This window comes from Salmo salar, chromosome 01 (genome assembly GCF_965601325.2).
Source record: "Salmo salar chromosome 01, fSalSal1, whole genome shotgun sequence".
NCBI lineage: Eukaryota > Metazoa > Chordata > Actinopteri > Salmoniformes > Salmonidae > Salmo > Salmo salar.
In genome coordinates, this window is record NC_138291.1 from 133616576 (window position 1) to 133639835 (window position 23260).

At 43.7% G+C, this 23260-nt stretch overlaps 1 long non-coding RNA gene and 9 other non-coding genes across 10 annotated transcripts in view; all 10 read right to left on the reverse strand.

Annotated features, from left to right (window-relative positions):
• The window catches only part of LOC145884207 (uncharacterized), a 271188-nt gene that overhangs the window by 151362 nt on the left and 96566 nt on the right, over positions 1-23260 (reverse strand). The gene's annotated exons all lie outside the window — the stretch shown is intronic.
• Positions 619-689, reverse strand: trnag-gcc (transfer RNA glycine (anticodon GCC)). The gene has a single exon. It is a non-coding gene; the product is annotated as a tRNA-Gly (tRNA).
• trnag-gcc (transfer RNA glycine (anticodon GCC)) lies at positions 3061-3131 on the reverse strand. Its single transcript has one exon. It is a non-coding gene; the product is annotated as a tRNA-Gly (tRNA).
• On the reverse strand, positions 7130-7200 carry trnag-gcc (transfer RNA glycine (anticodon GCC)). The gene has a single exon. It is a non-coding gene; the product is annotated as a tRNA-Gly (tRNA).
• Positions 9572-9642, reverse strand: trnag-gcc (transfer RNA glycine (anticodon GCC)). Its single transcript has one exon. It is a non-coding gene; the product is annotated as a tRNA-Gly (tRNA).
• On the reverse strand, positions 11197-11267 carry trnag-gcc (transfer RNA glycine (anticodon GCC)). The gene has a single exon. It is a non-coding gene; the product is annotated as a tRNA-Gly (tRNA).
• trnag-gcc (transfer RNA glycine (anticodon GCC)) lies at positions 12823-12893 on the reverse strand. Its single transcript has one exon. It is a non-coding gene; the product is annotated as a tRNA-Gly (tRNA).
• On the reverse strand, positions 15264-15334 carry trnag-gcc (transfer RNA glycine (anticodon GCC)). The gene has a single exon. It is a non-coding gene; the product is annotated as a tRNA-Gly (tRNA).
• trnag-gcc (transfer RNA glycine (anticodon GCC)) lies at positions 17704-17774 on the reverse strand. The gene has a single exon. It is a non-coding gene; the product is annotated as a tRNA-Gly (tRNA).
• On the reverse strand, positions 18518-18588 carry trnag-gcc (transfer RNA glycine (anticodon GCC)). The gene has a single exon. It is a non-coding gene; the product is annotated as a tRNA-Gly (tRNA).

A 23260-nucleotide genomic window follows, 5' to 3' on the forward strand; every position in this document is an offset into this window, starting at 1 on the left:
TCGGGGAATTGAACCCCTGTCTCCCGCGTGACAGGCGGCGATATTCACCACTATACTAACGAGGAGCAGGTGGGCTGGTTATTTGAAAAAATGTGGAGCATTGGATACTATCCCTAAATTTGGAGAGTTTGGTGTTAACCCTTGCAACATAAACATCTGAACAGACTGAATGGTTAGAGCAAGAGACTACTATGACCCATCTATGGAAAGCTGAGACCCTCACGGACACGTACATGTAGTCGATGTTGCTCTATACCGCTCACAAGCCACACGACAGTAGTTAGAAGGTGAGGTGTGTGTGGAAAATCCCAGGACATAGACACAAAGGCCAAACTCAAGACAGTTGTCACTGACTTGTTGGATATTCGTTTCCCATTTAACAACAAAAGCCTTGCACAAAGTAAATCACCTCACACACTGGAAATCTACAATGGATTCACAAAAGTCTACTGAGAATGAGTAAATGTCCAAACGGTAAGTGAACCCAAACTCAGACTTTTCAAGAGTCAGTTGATAATTCTACCATGACCAGAGATTGCTGTTAACCTGGCAATCTCAAAAGAGATTTATTTCCTCATGGGGTTGCATACTTGTCAAAATGACTTGTTCAAAAGTTCCTGCATTGGCCGGGAATCGAACCCGGGCCTCCCGCGTGGCAGGCGAGAATTCTACCACTGAACAACCAATGCTTTGCGATGCTGAAATAACCCCCACAGCTGGATATCGTATAAAAAAGCTTTAATTCAAAGCATATTTCCTGCTTTGTGGGCTCAGAGACATTGTACACCCTAATAAAATCAGTCTTTCCTCCCCGTCGGTGAATTGAACCCGGTCTCCCGCGTGACAGGCAGGGATACTCACCTCTATAATAACAAGGAGCAGGTGGGTTGGTTAGTTGAAAAAATGAGGAGCATTGGATACTATCCCTAAATTTGGAGAGTTGGGTGTTAACCCTTCAAACATAAACATCTGTAGAGACTGAATGGTTAGAGCTAGAGACTACTATGACCCATCTATGGAAAGCTGAGACCCTCACGGACACGTGCATGTAGTCGATTTTGCTCTATACCACTCACAAGTCACACGATAGTAGTTAGAAGGTGAGGTGTGTGTGGAAAATCCCAGGACATAGTCACAATGGCCAAACTCAAGACAGTTGTCACTGAATTGTTGGATATTAGTTTCCCATTTAACAACTAACACCTTGCACAAAGTAAATCACCTCACACACTGGAAATCTACAATGGATTCACAAAAGTCTACTGAGAATGCGTAAATGTCCAAACAGTAAGTGAACCCAAACTCAGACTTTTCAAGAGTCAGTTGAGAATTCTACCATGACCAGAGATTGCTGTTAACCTGGCAATCTCAAAAGATATTTCTTCCTCAGGGTTGCATACTTGTCAAAATGACTTGTTCAAATGTTCCTGCATTGGTTGGCCGGGAATCAAACCCAGGCCTCCCGCGTGGCAGGCGAGAATTCTACCACTGAACAACCAATGCTTTGCGATAAAGAAATAACCCCCATTGCTGGATATCATATCAAAAAGCTTTAATTCAAAGCATATTTCCTGCTTTGTGGGCTCAGAGACATTGTACACCCTAATAAAATTAGTCTTTCCTCCCCGTCGGGGAATTGAACCCCTGTCTCCCGCGTGACAGGCGGGGATACTCACCATTATACTAACGAGGAGCAGGTGGGCTGGTTATTTGAAAAAATGTGGAGCATTGGATACTATCCCTAAATTTGGAGAGTTTGGTGTTAACCCTTGCAACATAAACATCTGAACAGACTGAATGGTTAGAGCAAGAGACTACTATGACCCATCTATGGAAAGCTGAGACCCTCACGGACACGTACATGTAGTCGATGTTGCTCTATACCGCTCATAAGCCACACGACAGTAGTTAGAAGGTGAGGTGTGTGTGGAAAATCCCAGGACATAGACACAAAGGGCAAACTCAAGACAGTTGTCACTGACTTGTTGGATATTCGTTTCCCATTTAACAACAAAAGCCTTGCACAAAGTAAATCACCTCACACACTGGAAATCTACAATGGATTCACAAAAGTCTACTGAGAATGAGTAAATGTCCAAACGGTAAGTGAACCCAAACTCAGACTTTTCAAGAGTCAGTTGAGAATTCTACCATGACCAGAGATTGCTGTTAACCTGGCAATCTCAAAAGATATTTCTTCCTCAGGGTTGCATACTTGTCAAAATGACTTGTTCAAATGTTCCTGCATTGGTTGGCCGGGAATCAAACCCAGGCCTCCCGCGTGGCAGGCGAGAATTCTACCACTGAACAACCAATGCTTTGCGATAAAGAAATAACCCCCATTGCTGGATATCATATCAAAAAGCTTTAATTCAAAGCATATTTCCTGCTTTGTGGGCTCAGAGACATTGTACACCCTAATAAAATTAGTCTTTCCTCCCCGTCGGGGAATTGAACCCCTGTCTCCCGCGTGACAGGCGGGGATACTCACCACTATACTAACGAGGAGCAGGTGGGCTGGTTATTTGAAAAAATGTGGAGCATTGGATACTATCCCTAAATTTGGAGAGTTTGGTGTTAACCCTTGCAACATAAACATCTGAACAGACTGAATGGTTAGAGCAAGAGACTACTATGACCCATCTATGGAAAGCTGAGACCCTCACGGACACGTACATGTAGTCGATGTTGCTCTATACCGCTCACAAGCCACACGACAGTAGTTAGAAGGTGAGGTGTGTGTGGAAAATCCCAGGACATAGACACAAAGGCCAAACTCAAGACAGTTGTCACTGACTTGTTGGATATTCGTTTCCCATTTAACAACAAAAGCCTTGCACAAAGTAAATCACCTCACACACTGGAAATCTACAATGGATTCACAAAAGTCTACTGAGAATGAGTAAATGTCCAAACGGTAAGTGAACCCAAACTCAGACTTTTCAAGAGTCAGTTGAGAATTCTACCATGACCAGAGATTGCTGTTAACCTGGCAATCTCAAAAGAGATTTCTTCCTCAGGGGGTTGCATACTTGTCAAAATGACTTGTTCAAAAGTTCCTGCATTGGCCGGGAATCGAACCCGGGCCTCCCGCTTGGCAGGCGAGAATTCTACCACTGAACAACCAATGCTTTGAGATGCTGAAAAAACCCCCACAGCTGGATATCGTATAAAAAAGCTTTAATTCAAAGCATATTTCCTGCTTTGTGGGCTCAGAAACATTGTACACCCTAATAAAATCAGTCTTTCCTCCCCGTCGGTGAATTGAACCCGGTCTCCCGCGTGACAGGCAGGGATACTCACCTCTATAATAACAAGGAGCAGGTGGGTTGGTTAGTTGAAAAAATGTGGAGCATTGGATACTATCCCTAAATTTGGAGAGTTGGGTGTTAACCCTTCAAACATAAACATCTGTAGAGACTGAATGGTTAGAGCTAGAGACTACTATGACCCATCTATGGAAAGCTGAGACCCTCACAGACACGTACATGTAGTCGATGTTGCTCTATACCGCTCACAAGCCACACGACAGTAGTTAGAAGGTGAGGTGTGTGTGGAAAATCCCAGGACATAGACACAAAGGCCAAACTCAAGACAGTTGTCACTGACTTGTTGGATATTCGTTTCCCATTTAACAACAAAAGCCTTGCACAAAGTAAATCACCTCACACACTGGAAATCTACAATGGATTCACAAAAGTCTACTGAGAATGAGTAAATGTCCAAACAGTAAGTGAACCCAAACTCAGACTTTTCAAGAGTCAGTTGAGAATTCTACCATGACCAGAGATTGCTGTTAACCTGGCAATCTCAAAAGAGATTTCTTCCTCAGGGGGTTGCATACTTGTCAAAATGACTTGTTCAAAAGTTCCTGCATTGGCCGGGAATCGAACCCGGGCCTCCCGCGTGGCAGGAGAGAATTCTACCACTGAACAACCAATGCTTTGCGATGCTGAAATAACCCCCACAGCTGGATATCGTATAAAAAAGCTTTAATTCAAAGCATATTTCCTGCTTTGTGGGCTCAGAGACATTGTACACCCTAATAAAATTAGTCTTTCCTCCCCGTCGGGGAATTGAACCCCTGTCTCCCGCGTGACAGGCGGGGATACTCACCACTATACTAACGAGGAGCAGGTGGGCTGGTTATTTGAAAAAATGTGGAGCATTGGATACTATCCCTAAATTTGGAGAGTTTGGTGTTAACCCTTGCAACATAAACATCTGAACAGACTGAATGGTTAGAGCAAGAGACTACTATGACCCATCTATGGAAAGCTGAGACCCTCACGGACACGTACATGTAGTCGATGTTGCTCTATACCGCTCACAAGCCACACGACAGTAGTTAGAAGGTGAGGTGTGTGTGGAAAATCCCAGGACATAGACACAAAGGCCAAACTCAAGACAGTTGTCACTGACTTGTTGGATATTCGTTTCCCATTTAACAACAAAAGCCTTGCACAAAGTAAATCACCTCACACACTGGAAATCTACAATGGATTCACAAAAGTCTACTGAGAATGAGTAAATGTCCAAACGGTAAGTGAACCCAAACTCAGACTTTTCAAGAGTCAGTTGAGAATTCTACCATGACCAGAGATTGCTGTTAACCTGGCAATCTCAAAAGAGATTTATTTCCTCATGGGGTTGCATACTTGTCAAAATGACTTGTTCAAAAGTTCCTGCATTAGCCGGGAATCGAACCCGGGCCTCCCGCGTGGCAGGCGAGAATTCTACCACTGAACAACCAATGCTTTGCGATGCTGAAATAACCCCCACAGCTGGATATCGTATAAAAAAGCTTTAATTCAAAGCATATTTCCTGCTTTGTGGGCTCAGAGACATTGTACACCCTAATAAAATCAGTCTTTCCTCCCCGTCGGTGAATTGAACCCGGTCTCCCGCGTGACAGGCAGGGATACTCACCTCTATAATAACAAGGAGCAGGTGGGTTGGTTAGTTGAAAAAATGAGGAGCATTGGATACTATCCCTAAATTTGGAGAGTTGGGTGTTAACCCTTCAAACATAAACATCTGTAGAGACTGAATGGTTAGAGCTAGAGACTACTATGACCCATCTATGGAAAGCTGAGACCCTCACGGACACGTGCATGTAGTCGATTTTGCTCTATACCACTCACAAGTCACACGATAGTAGTTAGAAGGTGAGGTGTGTGTGGAAAATCCCAGGACATAGTCACAATGGCCAAACTCAAGACAGTTGTCACTGAATTGTTGGATATTAGTTTCCCATTTAACAACTAACACCTTGCACAAAGTAAATCACCTCACACACTGGAAATCTACAATGGATTCACAAAAGTCTACTGAGAATGCGTAAATGTCCAAACAGTAAGTGAACCCAAACTCAGACTTTTCAAGAGTCAGTTGAGAATTCTACCATGACCAGAGATTGCTGTTAACCTGGCAATCTCAAAAGATATTTCTTCCTCAGGGTTGCATACTTGTCAAAATGACTTGTTCAAATGTTCCTGCATTGGTTGGCCGGGAATCAAACCCAGGCCTCCCGCATGGCAGGCGAGAATTCTACCACTGAACAACCAATGCTTTGCGATAAAGAAATAACCCCCATTGCTGGATATCATATCAAAAAGCTTTAATTCAAAGCATATTTCCTGCTTTGTGGGCTCAGAGACATTGTACACCCTAATAAAATTAGTCTTTCCTCCCCGTCGGGGAATTGAACCCCTGTCTCCCGCGTGACAGGCGGGGATACTCACCACTATACTAACGAGGAGCAGGTGGGCTGGTTATTTGAAAAAATGTGGAGCATTGGATACTATCCCTAAATTTGGAGAGTTTGGTGTTAACCCTTGCAACATAAACATCTGAACAGACTGAATGGTTAGAGCAAGAGACTACTATGACCCATCTATGGAAAGCTGAGACCCTCACGGACACGTACATGTAGTCGATGTTGCTCTATACCGCTCACAAGCCACACGACAGTAGTTAGAAGGTGAGGTGTGTGTGGAAAATCCCAGGACATAGACACAAAGGCCAAACTCAAGACAGTTGTCACTGACTTGTTGGATATTCGTTTCCCATTTAACAACTAACACCTTGCACAAAGTAAATCACCTCACACACTGGAAATCTACAATGGATTCACAAAAGTCTACTGAGAATGCGTAAATGTCCAAACGGTAAGTGAACCCAAACTCAGACTTTTCAAGAGTCAGTTGAGAATTCTACCATGACCAGAGATTGCTGTTAACCTGGCAATCTCAAAAGATATTTCTTCCTCAGGGTTGCATACTTGTCAAAATGACTTGTTCAAATGTTCCTGCATTGGTTGGCTGGGAATCAAACCCAGGCCTCCCGCGTGGCAGGCGAGAATTCTACCACTGAACAACCAATGCTTTGCGATAAAGAAATAACCCCCATTGCTGGATATCATATCAAAAAGCTTTAATTCAAAGCATATTTCCTGCTTTGTGGGCTCAGAGACATTGTACACCCTAATAAAATTAGTCTTTCCTCCCCGTCGGGGAATTGAACCCCTGTCTCCCGCGTGACAGGCGGCGATATTCACCACTATACTAACGAGGAGCAGGTGGGCTGGTTATTTGAAAAAATGTGGAGCATTGGATACTATCCCTAAATTTGGAGAGTTTGGTGTTAACCCTTGCAACATAAACATCTGAACAGACTGAATGGTTAGAGCAAGAGACTACTATGACCCATCTATGGAAAGCTGAGACCCTCACGGACACGTACATGTAGTCGATGTTGCTCTATACCGCTCACAAGCCACACGACAGTAGTTAGAAGGTGAGGTGTGTGTGGAAAATCCCAGGACATAGACACAAAGGCCAAACTCAAGACAGTTGTCACTGACTTGTTGGATATTCGTTTCCCATTTAACAACAAAAGCCTTGCACAAAGTAAATCACCTCACACACTGGAAATCTACAATGGATTCACAAAAGTCTACTGAGAATGAGTAAATGTCCAAACGGTAAGTGAACCCAAACTCAGACTTTTCAAGAGTCAGTTGATAATTCTACCATGACCAGAGATTGCTGTTAACCTGGCAATCTCAAAAGAGATTTATTTCCTCATGGGGTTGCATACTTGTCAAAATGACTTGTTCAAAAGTTCCTGCATTGGCCGGGAATCGAACCCGGGCCTCCCGCGTGGCAGGCGAGAATTCTACCACTGAACAACCAATGCTTTGCGATGCTGAAATAACCCCCACAGCTGGATATCGTATAAAAAAGCTTTAATTCAAAGCATATTTCCTGCTTTGTGGGCTCAGAGACATTGTACACCCTAATAAAATCAGTCTTTCCTCCCCGTCGGTGAATTGAACCCGGTCTCCCGCGTGACAGGCAGGGATACTCACCTCTATAATAACAAGGAGCAGGTGGGTTGGTTAGTTGAAAAAATGAGGAGCATTGGATACTATCCCTAAATTTGGAGAGTTGGGTGTTAACCCTTCAAACATAAACATCTGTAGAGACTGAATGGTTAGAGCTAGAGACTACTATGACCCATCTATGGAAAGCTGAGACCCTCACGGACACGTGCATGTAGTCGATTTTGCTCTATACCACTCACAAGTCACACGATAGTAGTTAGAAGGTGAGGTGTGTGTGGAAAATCCCAGGACATAGTCACAATGGCCAAACTCAAGACAGTTGTCACTGAATTGTTGGATATTAGTTTCCCATTTAACAACTAACACCTTGCACAAAGTAAATCACCTCACACACTGGAAATCTACAATGGATTCACAAAAGTCTACTGAGAATGCGTAAATGTCCAAACAGTAAGTGAACCCAAACTCAGACTTTTCAAGAGTCAGTTGAGAATTCTACCATGACCAGAGATTGCTGTTAACCTGGCAATCTCAAAAGATATTTCTTCCTCAGGGTTGCATACTTGTCAAAATGACTTGTTCAAATGTTCCTGCATTGGTTGGCCGGGAATCAAACCCAGGCCTCCCGCGTGGCAGGCGAGAATTCTACCACTGAACAACCAATGCTTTGCGATAAAGAAATAACCCCCATTGCTGGATATCATATCAAAAAGCTTTAATTCAAAGCATATTTCCTGCTTTGTGGGCTCAGAGACATTGTACACCCTAATAAAATTAGTCTTTCCTCCCCGTCGGGGAATTGAACCCCTGTCTCCCGCGTGACAGGCGGGGATACTCACCACTATACTAACGAGGAGCAGGTGGGCTGGTTATTTGAAAAAATGTGGAGCATTGGATACTATCCCTAAATTTGGAGAGTTTGGTGTTAACCCTTGCAACATAAACATCTGAACAGACTGAATGGTTAGAGCAAGAGACTACTATGACCCATCTATGGAAAGCTGAGACCCTCACGGACACGTACATGTAGTCGATGTTGCTCTATACCGCTCATAAGCCACACGACAGTAGTTAGAAGGTGAGGTGTGTGTGGAAAATCCCAGGACATAGACACAAAGGGCAAACTCAAGACAGTTGTCACTGACTTGTTGGATATTCGTTTCCCATTTAACAACAAAAGCCTTGCACAAAGTAAATCACCTCACACACTGGAAATCTACAATGGATTCACAAAAGTCTACTGAGAATGAGTAAATGTCCAAACGGTAAGTGAACCCAAACTCAGACTTTTCAAGAGTCAGTTGAGAATTCTACCATGACCAGAGATTGCTGTTAACCTGGCAATCTCAAAAGATATTTCTTCCTCAGGGTTGCATACTTGTCAAAATGACTTGTTCAAATGTTCCTGCATTGGTTGGCCGGGAATCAAACCCAGGCCTCCCGCGTGGCATGCGAGAATTCTACCACTGAACAACCAATGCTTTGCGATAAAGAAATAACCCCCATTGCTGGATATCATATCAAAAAGCTTTAATTCAAAGCATATTTCCTGCTTTGTGGGCTCAGAGACATTGTACACCCTAATAAAATTAGTCTTTCCTCCCCGTCGGGGAATTGAACCCCTGTCTCCCGCGTGACAGGCGGGGATACTCACCACTATACTAACGAGGAGCAGGTGGGCTGGTTATTTGAAAAAATGTGGAGCATTGGATACTATCCCTAAATTTGGAGAGTTTGGTGTTAACCCTTGCAACATAAACATCTGAACAGACTGAATGGTTAGAGCAAGAGACTACTATGACCCATCTATGGAAAGCTGAGACCCTCACGGACACGTACATGTAGTCGATGTTGCTCTATACCGCTCACAAGCCACACGACAGTAGTTAGAAGGTGAGGTGTGTGTGGAAAATCCCAGGACATAGACACAAAGGCCAAACTCAAGACAGTTGTCACTGACTTGTTGGATATTCGTTTCCCATTTAACAACAAAAGCCTTGCACAAAGTAAATCACCTCACACACTGGAAATCTACAATGGATTCACAAAAGTCTACTGAGAATGAGTAAATGTCCAAACGGTAAGTGAACCCAAACTCAGACTTTTCAAGAGTCAGTTGAGAATTCTACCATGACCAGAGATTGCTGTTAACCTGGCAATCTCAAAAGAGATTTCTTCCTCAGGGGGTTGCATACTTGTCAAAATGACTTGTTCAAAAGTTCCTGCATTGGCCGGGAATCGAACCCGGGCCTCCCGCTTGGCAGGCGAGAATTCTACCACTGAACAACCAATGCTTTGAGATGCTGAAAAAACCCCCACAGCTGGATATCGTATAAAAAAGCTTTAATTCAAAGCATATTTCCTGCTTTGTGGGCTCAGAAACATTGTACACCCTAATAAAATCAGTCTTTCCTCCCCGTCGGTGAATTGAACCCGGTCTCCCGCGTGACAGGCAGGGATACTCACCTCTATAATAACAAGGAGCAGGTGGGTTGGTTAGTTGAAAAAATGTGGAGCATTGGATACTATCCCTAAATTTGGAGAGTTGGGTGTTAACCCTTCAAACATAAACATCTGTAGAGACTGAATGGTTAGAGCTAGAGACTACTATGACCCATCTATGGAAAGCTGAGACCCTCACAGACACGTACATGTAGTCGATGTTGCTCTATACCGCTCACAAGCCACACGACAGTAGTTAGAAGGTGAGGTGTGTGTGGAAAATCCCAGGACATAGACACAAAGGCCAAACTCAAGACAGTTGTCACTGACTTGTTGGATATTCGTTTCCCATTTAACAACAAAAGCCTTGCACAAAGTAAATCACCTCACACACTGGAAATCTACAATGGATTCACAAAAGTCTACTGAGAATGAGTAAATGTCCAAACAGTAAGTGAACCCAAACTCAGACTTTTCAAGAGTCAGTTGAGAATTCTACCATGACCAGAGATTGCTGTTAACCTGGCAATCTCAAAAGAGATTTCTTCCTCAGGGGGTTGCATACTTGTCAAAATGACTTGTTCAAAAGTTCCTGCATTGGCCGGGAATCGAACCCGGGCCTCCCGCGTGGCAGGAGAGAATTCTACCACTGAACAACCAATGCTTTGCGATGCTGAAATAACCCCCACAGCTGGATATCGTATAAAAAAGCTTTAATTCAAAGCATATTTCCTGCTTTGTGGGCTCAGAGACATTGTACACCCTAATAAAATTAGTCTTTCCTCCCCGTCGGGGAATTGAACCCCTGTCTCCCGCGTGACAGGCGGGGATACTCACCACTATACTAACGAGGAGCAGGTGGGCTGGTTATTTGAAAAAATGTGGAGCATTGGATACTATCCCTAAATTTGGAGAGTTTGGTGTTAACCCTTGCAACATAAACATCTGAACAGACTGAATGGTTAGAGCAAGAGACTACTATGACCCATCTATGGAAAGCTGAGACCCTCACGGACACGTACATGTAGTCGATGTTGCTCTATACCGCTCACAAGCCACACGACAGTAGTTAGAAGGTGAGGTGTGTGTGGAAAATCCCAGGACATAGACACAAAGGCCAAACTCAAGACAGTTGTCACTGACTTGTTGGATATTCGTTTCCCATTTAACAACAAAAGCCTTGCACAAAGTAAATCACCTCACACACTGGAAATCTACAATGGATTCACAAAAGTCTACTGAGAATGAGTAAATGTCCAAACGGTAAGTGAACCCAAACTCAGACTTTTCAAGAGTCAGTTGAGAATTCTACCATGACCAGAGATTGCTGTTAACCTGGCAATCTCAAAAGAGATTTCTTCCTCAGGGGGTTGCATACTTGTCAAAATGACTTGTTCAAAAGTTCCTGCATTGGCCGGGAATCGAACCCGGGCCTCCCGCTTGGCAGGCGAGAATTCTACCACTGAACAACCAATGCTTTGAGATGCTGAAAAAACCCCCACAGCTGGATATCGTATAAAAAAGCTTTAATTCAAAGCATATTTCCTGCTTTGTGGGCTCAGAAACATTGTACACCCTAATAAAATCAGTCTTTCCTCCCCGTCGGTGAATTGAACCCGGTCTCCCGCGTGACAGGCAGGGATACTCACCTCTATAATAACAAGGAGCAGGTGGGTTGGTTAGTTGAAAAAATGTGGAGCATTGGATACTATCCCTAAATTTGGAGAGTTGGGTGTTAACCCTTCAAACATAAACATCTGTAGAGACTGAATGGTTAGAGCTAGAGACTACTATGACCCATCTATGGAAAGCTGAGACCCTCACAGACACGTACATGTAGTCGATGTTGCTCTATACCGCTCACAAGCCACACGACAGTAGTTAGAAGGTGAGGTGTGTGTGGAAAATCCCAGGACATAGACACAAAGGCCAAACTCAAGACAGTTGTCACTGACTTGTTGGATATTCGTTTCCCATTTAACAACAAAAGCCTTGCACAAAGTAAATCACCTCACACACTGGAAATCTACAATGGATTCACAAAAGTCTACTGAGAATGAGTAAATGTCCAAACAGTAAGTGAACCCAAACTCAGACTTTTCAAGAGTCAGTTGAGAATTCTACCATGACCAGAGATTGCTGTTAACCTGGCAATCTCAAAAGAGATTTCTTCCTCAGGGGGTTGCATACTTGTCAAAATGACTTGTTCAAAAGTTCCTGCATTGGCCGGGAATCGAACCCGGGCCTCCCGCGTGGCAGGAGAGAATTCTACCACTGAACAACCAATGCTTTGCGATGCTGAAATAACCCCCACAGCTGGATATCGTATAAAAAAGCTTTAATTCAAAGCATATTTCCTGCTTTGTGGGCTCAGAGACATTGTACACCCTAATAAAATCAGTCTTTCCTCCCCGTCGGTGAATTGAACCCGGTCTCCCGCGTGACAGGCAGGGATACTCACCTCTATAATAACAAGGAGCAGGTGGGTTGGTTAGTTGAAAAAATGTGGAGCATTGGATACTATCCCTAAATTTGGAGAGTTGGGTGTTAACCCTTCAAACATAAACATCTGTAGAGACTGAATGGTTAGAGCTAGAGACTACTATGACCCATCTATGGAAAGCTGAGACCCTCACGGACAGGTACATGTAGTCGATTTTGCTCTATACCGCTCACAAGTCACACGATAGTAGTTAGAAGGTGAGGTGTGTGTGGAAAATCCCAGGACATAGTCACAAAGGCCAAACTCAAGACAGTTGTCACTGACTTGTTGGATATTCGTTTCCCATTTAACAACAAAAGCCTTGCACAAAGTAAATCACCTCACACACTGGAAATCTACAATGGATTCACAAAAGTCTACTGAGAATGAGTAAATGTCCAAACAGTAAGTGAACCCAAACTCAGACTTTTCAAGAGTCAGTGTGAGAATTCTACCATGACCAGAGATTGCTGTTAACCTGGCAATCTCAAAAGAGATTTATTTCCTCATGGGGTTGCATACTTGTCAAAATGACTTGTTCAAAAGTTCCTGCATTGGCCGGGAATCGAACCCGGGCCTCCCGCGTGGCAGGCGAGAATTCTACCACTGAACAACCAATGCTTTGCGATGCAGAAATAACCCCCACGGCTGGATATCGTATCAAAAAGCTTTAATTCAAAGCATATTTCCTGCTTTGTGGGCTCAGAGACATTGTACACCCCTAATAAAATCAGTCTTTCCTCCCCGTCGGGGAATTGAACCCCTGTCTCCCGCGTGACAGGCGGGGATACTCACCACTATACTAACGAGGAGCAGGTGGGCTGGTTATTTGAAAAAATGTGGAGCATTGGATACTATCCCTAAATTTGGAGAGTTTGGTGTTAACCCTTGCAACATAAACATCTGAACAGACTGAATGGTTAGAGCAAGAGACTACTATGACCCATCTATGGAAAGCTGAGACCCTCACGGACACGTACATGTAGTCAATGTTGCTCTATACCGCTCACAAGCCACACGACAGTAGTTAGAAGGTGAGGTGTGTGTGGAAAATCCCAGGACATAGACACAAAGGCCAAACTCAAGACAGTTGTCACTGACTTGTTGGATATTCGTTTCCCATTTAACAACAAAAGCCTTGCACAAAGTAAATCACCTCACACACTGGAAATCTACAATGGATTCACAAAAGTCTACTGAGAATGAGTAAATGTCCAAACGGTAAGTGAACCCAAACTCAGACTTTTCAAGAGTCAGTTGAGAATTCTACCATGACCAGAGATTGCTGTTAATCTGGCAATCTCAAAAGAGATTTCTTCCTCAGGGGGTTGCATACTTGTCAAAATGACTTGTTTAAAAGTTCCTGCATTGCCCGGGAATCAAACCCAGGCCTCCCGCGTGGCAAGAGAGAATTCTACCACTGAACAAACAATGCCTTGCAATGCTGAAATAACCCCCACAGCTGGATATCGTATCAAAAAGCTTTAATTCAAAGCATATTTCCTGCTTTGTGGGCTCAGAGACATTGTACACCCTAATAAAATCAGTCTTTCCTCCCCGTCGGTGAATTGAACCCGGTCTCCCGCGTGACAGGGAGGGATACTCACCTCTATAATAACAAGGAGCAGTTGGGTTGGTTAGTTGAAAAAATGTGGAGCATTGGATACTATCCCTAAATTTGGAGAGTTGGGTGTTAACCCTTCAAACATAAACATCTGTAGAGACTGAATGGTTAGAGCTAGAGACTACTATGACCCATCTATGGAAAGCTGAGACCCTCACGGGCATGTGCATGTAGTCGATTTTGCTCTATACCGCTCACAAGTCACACGATAGTAGTTAGAAGGTGAGGTGTGTGTGGAAAATCCCAGGACATAGTCACAAAGGCCAAACTCAAGACAGTTGTCACTGACTTGTTGGATATTCGTTTCCCATTTAACAACAAAAGCCTTGCACAAAGTAAATCACCTCACACACTGGAAATCTACAATTGATTCACAAAAGTCCACTGAGAATGCGTAAATGTCCAAACGGTAAGTGAACCCAAACTCAGACTTTTCAAGAGTCAGTTGAGAATTCTACCATGACCAGAGATTGCTGTTAACCTGGCAATCTCAAAAGAGATTTATTTCCTCATGGGGTTGCATACTTGTCAAAATGACTTGTTCAAAAGTTCCTGCATTGGCCGGGAATCGAACCCGGGCCTCCCGCGTGGCAGGAGAGAATTCTACCACTGAACAACCAATGCTTTGCGATGCTGAAATAACCCCCACAGCTGGATATCGTATAAAAAAGCTTTAATTCAAAGCATATTTCCTGCTTTGTGGGCTCAGAGACATTGTACACCCTAATAAAATCAGTCTTTCCTCCCCGTCGGTGAATTGAACCCGGTCTCCCGCGTGACAGGCAGGGATACTCACCTCTATAATAACAAGGAGCAGGTGGGTTGGTTAGTTGAAAAAATGTGGAGCATTGGATACTATCCCTAAATTTGGAGAGTTGGGTGTTAACCCTTGCAACATAAACATCTGTAGAGACTGAATGGTTAGAGCTAGAGACTACTATGACCCATCTATGGAAAGCTGAGACCCTCACGGACAGGTACATGTAGTCGATTTTGCTCTATACCGCTCACAAGTCACACGATAGTAGTTAGAAGGTGAGGTGTGTGTGGAAAATCCCAGGACATAGTCACAAAGGCCAAACTCAAGACAGTTGTCACTGACTTGTTGGATATTCGTTTCCCATTTAACAACAAAAGCCTTGCACAAAGTAAATCACCTCACACACTGGAAATCTACAATGGATTCACAAAAGTCTACTGAGAATGAGTAAATGTCCAAACAGTAAGTGAACCCAAACTCAGACTTTTCAAGAGTCAGTGTGAGAATTCTACCATGACCAGAGATTGCTGTTAACCTGGCAATCTCAAAAGAGATTTATTTCCTCATGGGGTTGCATACTTGTCAAAATGACTTGTTCAAAAGTTCCTGCATTGGCCGGGAATCGAACCCGGGCCTCCCGCGTGGCAGGCGAGAATTCTACCACTGAACAACCAATGCTTTGCGATGCAGAAATAACCCCCACGGCTGGATATCGTATCAAAAAGCTTTAATTCAAAGCATATTTCCTGCTTTGTGGGCTCAGAGACATTGTACACCCCTAATAAAATCAGTCTTTCCTCCCCGTCGGGGAATTGAACCCCTGTCTCCCGCGTGACAGGCGGGGATACTCACCACTATACTAACGAGGAGCAGGTGGGCTGGTTATTTGAAAAAATGTGGAGCATTGGATACTATCCCTAAATTTGGAGAGTTTGGTGTTAACCCTTGCAACATAAACATCTGAACAGACTGAATGGTTAGAGCAAGAGACTACTATGACCCATCTATGGAAAGCTGAGACCCTCACGGACACGTACATGTAGTCAATGTTGCTCTATACCGCTCACAAGCCACACGACAGTAGTTAGAAGGTGAGGTGTGTGTGGAAAATCCCAGGACATAGACACAAAGGCCAAACTCAAGACAGTTGTCACTGACTTGTTGGATATTCGTTTCCCATTTAACAACAAAAGCCTTGCACAAAGTAAATCACCTCACACACTGGAAATCTACAATGGATTCACAAAAGTCTACTGAGAATGAGTAAATGTCCAAACGGTAAGTGAACCCAAACTCAGACTTTTCAAGAGTCAGTTGAGAATTCTACCATGACCAGAGATTGCTGTTAATCTGGCAATCTCAAAAGAGATTTCTTCCTCAGGGGGTTGCATACTTGTCAAAATGACTTGTTTAAAAGTTCCTGCATTGCCCGGGAATCAAACCCAGGCCTCCCGCGTGGCAAGAGAGAATTCTACCACTGAACAAACAATGCCTTGCAATGCTGAAATAACCCCCACAGCTGGATATCGTATCAAAAAGCTTTAATTCAAAGCATATTTCCTGCTTTGTGGGCTCAGAGACATTGTACACCCTAATAAAATCAGTCTTTCCTCCCCGTCGGTGAATTGAACCCGGTCTCCCGCGTGACAGGGAGGGATACTCACCTCTATAATAACAAGGAGCAGTTGGGTTGGTTAGTTGAAAAAATGTGGAGCATTGGATACTATCCCTAAATTTGGAGAGTTGGGTGTTAACCCTTCAAACATAAACATCTGTAGAGACTGAATGGTTAGAGCTAGAGACTACTATGACCCATCTATGGAAAGCTGAGACCCTCACGGGCATGTGCATGTAGTCGATTTTGCTCTATACCGCTCACAAGTCACACGATAGTAGTTAGAAGGTGAGGTGTGTGTGGAAAATCCCAGGACATAGTCACAAAGGCCAAACTCAAGACAGTTGTCACTGACTTGTTGGATATTCGTTTCCCATTTAACAACAAAAGCCTTGCACAAAGTAAATCACCTCACACACTGGAAATCTACAATTGATTCACAAAAGTCCACTGAGAATGCGTAAATGTCCAAACGGTAAGTGAACCCAAACTCAGACTTTTCAAGAGTCAGTTGAGAATTCTACCATGACCAGAGATTGCTGTTAACCTGGCAATCTCAAAAGAGATTTATTTCCTCATGGGGTTGCATACTTGTCAAAATGACTTGTTCAAAAGTTCCTGCATTGGCCGGGAATCGAACCCGGGCCTCCCGCGTGGCAGGAGAGAATTCTACCACTGAACAACCAATGCTTTGCGATGCTGAAATAACCCCCACAGCTGGATATCGTATAAAAAAGCTTTAATTCAAAGCATATTTCCTGCTTTGTGGGCTCAGAGACATTGTACACCCTAATAAAATCAGTCTTTCCTCCCCGTCGGTGAATTGAACCCGGTCTCCCGCGTGACAGGCAGGGATACTCACCTCTATAATAACAAGGAGCAGGTGGGTTGGTTAGTTGAAAAAATGTGGAGCATTGGATACTATCCCTAAATTTGGAGAGTTGGGTGTTAACCCTTGCAACATAAACATCTGTAGAGACTGAATGGTTAGAGCTAGAGACTACTATGACCCATCTATGGAAAGCTGAGACCCTCACGGACAGGTACATGTAGTCGATTTTGCTCTATACCGCTCACAAGTCACACGATAGTAGTTAGAAGGTGAGGTGTGTGTGGAAAATCCCAGGACATAGTCACAAAGGCCAAACTCAAGACAGTTGTCACTGACTTGTTGGATATTCGTTTCCCATTTAACAACAAAAGCCTTGCACAAAGTAAATCACCTCACACACTGGAAATCTACAATGGATTCACAAAAGTCTACTGAGAATGAGTAAATGTCCAAACGGTAAGTGAACCCAAACTCAGACTTTTCAAGAGTCAGTTGAGAATTCTACCATGACCAGAGATTGCTGTTAACCTGGCAATCTCAAAAGAGATTTATTTCCTCATGGGGTTGCATACTTGTCAAAATGACTTGTTCAAAAGTTCCTGCATTGGCCGGGAATCGAACCCGGGCCTCCCGCGTGGCAGGCGAGAATTCTACCACTGAACAACCAATGCTTTGCGATGCAGAAATAACCCCCACGGCTGGATATCGTATCAAAAAGCTTTAATTCAAAGCATATTTCCTGCTTTGTGGGCTCAGAGACATTGTACACCCTAATAAAATCAGTCTTTCCTCCCCGTCGGGGAATTGAACCCCTGTCTCCCGCGTGACAGGCGGGGATACTCACCACTATACTAACGAGGAGCAGGTGGGCTGGTTATTTGAAAAAATGTGGAGCATTGGATACTATCCCTAAATTTGGAGAGTTTGGTGTTAACCCTTGCAACATAAACATCTGAACAGACTGAATGGTTAGAGCAAGAGACTACTATGACCCATCTATGGAAAGCTGAGACCCTCACGGACACGTACATGTAGTCGATGTTGCTCTATACCGCTCACAAGCCACACGACAGTAGTTAGAAGGTGAGGTGTGTGTGGAAAATCCCAGGACATAGACACAAAGGCCAAACTCAAGACAGTTGTCACTGACTTGTTGGATATTCGTTTCCCATTTAACAACAAAAGCCTTGCACAAAGTAAATCACCTCACACACTGGAAATCTACAATGGATTCACAAAAGTCTACTGAGAATGAGTAAATGTCCAAACGGTAAGTGAACCCAAACTCAGACTTTTCAAGAGTCAGTTGAGAATTCTACCATGACCAGAGATTGCTGTTAACCTGGCAATCTCAAAAGAGATTTATTTCCTCATGGGGTTGCATACTTGTCAAAATGACTTGTTCAAAAGTTCCTGCATTGGCCGGGAATCGAACCCGGGCCTCCCGCGTGGCAGGCGAGAATTCTACCACTGAACAACCAATGCTTTGCGATGCAGAAATAACCCCCACGGCTGGATATCGTATCAAAAAGCTTTAATTCAAAGCATATTTCCTGCTTTGTGGGCTCAGAGACATTGTACACCCTAATAAAATCAGTCTTTCCTCCCCGTCGGGGAATTGAACCCCTGTCTCCCGCGTGACAGGCGGGGATACTCACCACTATACTAACGAGGAGCAGGTGGGCTGGTTATTTGAAAAAATGTGGAGCATTGGATACTATCCCTAAATTTGGAGAGTTTGGTGTTAACCCTTGCAACATAAACATCTGAACAGACTGAATGGTTAGAGCAAGAGACTACTATGACCCATCTATGGAAAGCTGAGACCCTCACGGACACGTACATGTAGTCGATGTTGCTCTATACCGCTCACAAGCCACACGACAGTAGTTAGAAGGTGAGGTGTGTGTGGAAAATCCCAGGACATAGACACAAAGGCCAAACTCAAGACAGTTGTCACTGACTTGTTGGATATTCGTTTCCCATTTAACAACAAAAGCCTTGCACAAAGTAAATCACCTCACACACTGGAAATCTACAATGGATTCACAAAAGTCTACTGAGAATGAGTAAATGTCCAAACGGTAAGTGAACCCAAACTCAGACTTTTCAAGAGTCAGTTGAGAATTCTACCATGACCAGAGATTGCTGTTAATCTGGCAATCTCAAAAGAGATTTCTTCCTCAGGGGGTTGCATACTTGTCAAAATGACTTGTTCAAAAGTTCCTGCATTGCCCGGGAATCAAACCCAGGCCTCCCGCGTGGCAAGAGAGAATTCTACCACTGAACAAACAATGCCTTGCAATGCTGAAATAACCCCCACAGCTGGATATCGTATCAAAAAGCTTTAATTCAAAGCATATTTCCTGCTTTGTGGGCTCAGAGACATTGTACACCCTAATAAAATCAGTCTTTCCTCCCCGTCGGTGAATTGAACCCGGTCTCCCGCGTGACAGGGAGGGATACTCACCTCTATAATAACAAGGAGCAGTTGGGTTGGTTAGTTGAAAAAATGTGGAGCATTGGATACTATCCCTAAATTTGGAGAGTTGGGTGTTAACCCTTCAAACATAAACATCTGTAGAGACTGAATGGTTAGAGCTAGAGACTACTATGACCCATCTATGGAAAGCTGAGACCCTCACGGGCATGTGCATGTAGTCGATTTTGCTCTATACCGCTCACAAGTCACACGATAGTTAGAAGGTGAGGTGTGTGTGGAAAATCCCAGGACATAGTCACAAAGGCCAAACTCAAGACAGTTGTCACTGACTTGTTGGATATTCGTTTCCCATTTAACAACAAAAGCCTTGCACAAAGTAAATCACCTCACACACTGGAAATCTACAATGGATTCACAAAAGTCTACTGAGAATGAGTAAATGTCCAAACGGTAAGTGAACCCAAACTCAGACTTTTCAAGAGTCAGTTGAGAATTCTACCATGACCAGAGATTGCTGTTAATCTGGCAATCTCAAAAGAGATTTCTTCCTCAGGGGGTTGCATACTTGTCAAAATGACTTGTTCAAAAGTTCCTGCATTGCCCGGGAATCAAACCCAGGCCTCCCGCGTGGCAAGAGAGAATTCTACCACTGAACAAACAATGCCTTGCAATGCTGAAATAACCCCCACAGCTGGATATCGTATCAAAAAGCTTTAATTCAAAGCATATTTCCTGCTTTGTGGGCTCAGAGACATTGTACACCCTAATAAAATCAGTCTTTCCTCCCCGTCGGTGAATTGAACCCGGTCTCCCGCGTGACAGGGAGGGATACTCACCTCTATAATAACAAGGAGCAGTTGGGTTGGTTAGTTGAAAAAATGTGGAGCATTGGATACTATCCCTAAATTTGGAGAGTTGGGTGTTAACCCTTCAAACATAAACATCTGTAGAGACTGAATGGTTAGAGCTAGAGACTACTATGACCCATCTATGGAAAGCTGAGACCCTCACGGGCATGTGCATGTAGTCGATTTTGCTCTATACCGCTCACAAGTCACACGATAGTTAGAAGGTGAGGTGTGTGTGGAAAATCCCAGGACATAGTCACAAAGGCCAAACTCAAGACAGTTGTCACTGACTTGTTGGATATTCGTTTCCCATTTAACAACAAAAGCCTTGCACAAAGTAAATCACCTCACACACTGGAAATCTACAATGGATTCACAAAAGTCTACTGAGAATGAGTAAATGTCCAAACGGTAAGTGAACCCAAACTCAGACTTTTCAAGAGTCAGTTGAGAATTCTACCATGACCAGAGATTGCTGTTAATCTGGCAATCTCAAAAGAGATTTCTTCCTCAGGGGGTTGCATACTTGTCAAAATGACTTGTTCAAAAGTTCCTGCATTGCCCGGGAATCAAACCCAGGCCTCCCGCGTGGCAAGAGAGAATTCTACCACTGAACAAACAATGCCTTGCAATGCTGAAATAACCCCCACAGCTGGATATCGTATCAAAAAGCTTTAATTCAAAGCATATTTCCTGCTTTGTGGGCTCAGAGACATTGTACACCCTAATAAAATCAGTCTTTCCTCCCCGTCGGTGAATTGAACCCGGTCTCCCGCGTGACAGGGAGGGATACTCACCTCTATAATAACAAGGAGCAGTTGGGTTGGTTAGTTGAAAAAATGTGGAGCATTGGATACTATCCCTAAATTTGGAGAGTTGGGTGTTAACCCTTCAAACATAAACATCTGTAGAGACTGAATGGTTAGAGCTAGAGACTACTATGACCCATCTATGGAAAGCTGAGACCCTCACGGGCATGTGCATGTAGTCGATTTTGCTCTATACCGCTCACAAGTCACACGATAGTAGTTAGAAGGTGAGGTGTGTGTGGAAAATCCCAGGACATAGTCACAAAGGCCAAACTCAAGACAGTTGTCACTGACTTGTTGGATATTCGTTTCCCATTTAACAACAAAAGCCTTGCACAAAGTAAATCACCTCACACACTGGAAATCTACAATTGATTCACAAAAGTCCACTGAGAATGCGTAAATGTCCAAACGGTAAGTGAACCCAAACTCAGACTTTTCAAGAGTCAGTTGAGAATTCTACCATGACCAGAGATTGCTGTTAATCTGGCAATCTCAAAAGAGATTTCTTCCTCAGGGGGTTGCATACTTGTCAAAATGACTTGTTCAAAAGTTCCTGCATTGCCCGGGAATCAAACCCAGGCCTCCCGCGTGGCAAGAGAGAATTCTACCACTGAACAAACAATGCCTTGCAATGCTGAAATAACCCCCACAGCTGGATATCGTATCAAAAAGCTTTAATTCAAAGCATATTTCCTGCTTTGTGGGCTCAGAGACATTGTACACCCTAATAAAATCAGTCTTTCCTCCCCGTCGGTGAATTGAACCCGGTCTCCCGCGTGACAGGGAGGGATACTCACCTCTATAATAACAAGGAGCAGTTGGGTTGGTTAGTTGAAAAAATGTGGAGCATTGGATACTATCCCTAAATTTGGAGAGTTGGGTGTTAACCCTTCAAACATAAACTTCTGTAGAGACTGAATGGTTAGAGCTAGAGACTACTATGACCCATCTATGGAAAGCTGAGACCCTCACGGGCATGTGCATGTAGTCGATTTTGCTCTATACCGCTCACAAGTCACACGATAGTAGTTAGAAGGTGAGGTGTGTGTGGAAAATCCCAGGACATAGTCACAAAGGCCAAACTCAAGACAGTTGTCACTGACTTGTTGGATATTCGTTTCCCATTTAACAACAAAAGCCTTGCACAAAGTAAATCACCTCACACACTGGAAATCTACAATTGATTCACAAAAGTCCACTGAGAATGCGTAAATGTCCAAACGGTAAGTGAACCCAAACTCAGACTTTTCAAGAGTCAGTTGAGAATTCTACCATGACCAGAGATTGCTGTTAACCTGGCAATCTCAAAAGAGATTTATTTCCTCATGGGGTTGCATACTTGTCAAAATGACTTGTTCAAAAGTTCCTGCATTGGCCGGGAATCGAACCCGGGCCTCCCGCGTGGCAGGAGAGAATTCTACCACTGAACAACCAATGCTTTGCGATGCTGAAATAACCCCCACAGCTGGATATCGTATAAAAAAGCTTTAATTCAAAGCATATTTCCTGCTTTGTGGGCTCAGAGACATTGTACACCCTAATAAAATCAGTCTTTCCTCCCCGTCGGTGAATTGAACCCGGTCTCCCGCGTGACAGGCAGGGATACTCACCTCTATAATAACAAGGAGCAGGTGGGTTGGTTAGTTGAAAAAATGTGGAGCATTGGATACTATCCCTAAATTTGGAGAGTTGGGTGTTAACCCTTCAAACATAAACATCTGTAGAGACTGAATGGTTAGAGCTAGAGACTACTATGACCCATCTATGGAAAGCTGAAACCCTCATGGACACGTGCATGTAGTCGATTTTGCTCTATACCGCTCACAAGTCACACGATAGTAGTTAGAAGGTGAGGTGTGTGTGGAAAATCCCAGGACATAGTCACAAAGGCCAAACTCAAGACAGTTGTCACTGACTTGTTGGATATTCGTTTCCCATTTAACAACTAACCCCTTGCACAAAGTAAATCACCTCACACACTGGAAATCTACAATTGATTCACAAAAGTCCACTGAGAATGCGCAAATGTCCAAACAGTAAGTGAACCCAAACTC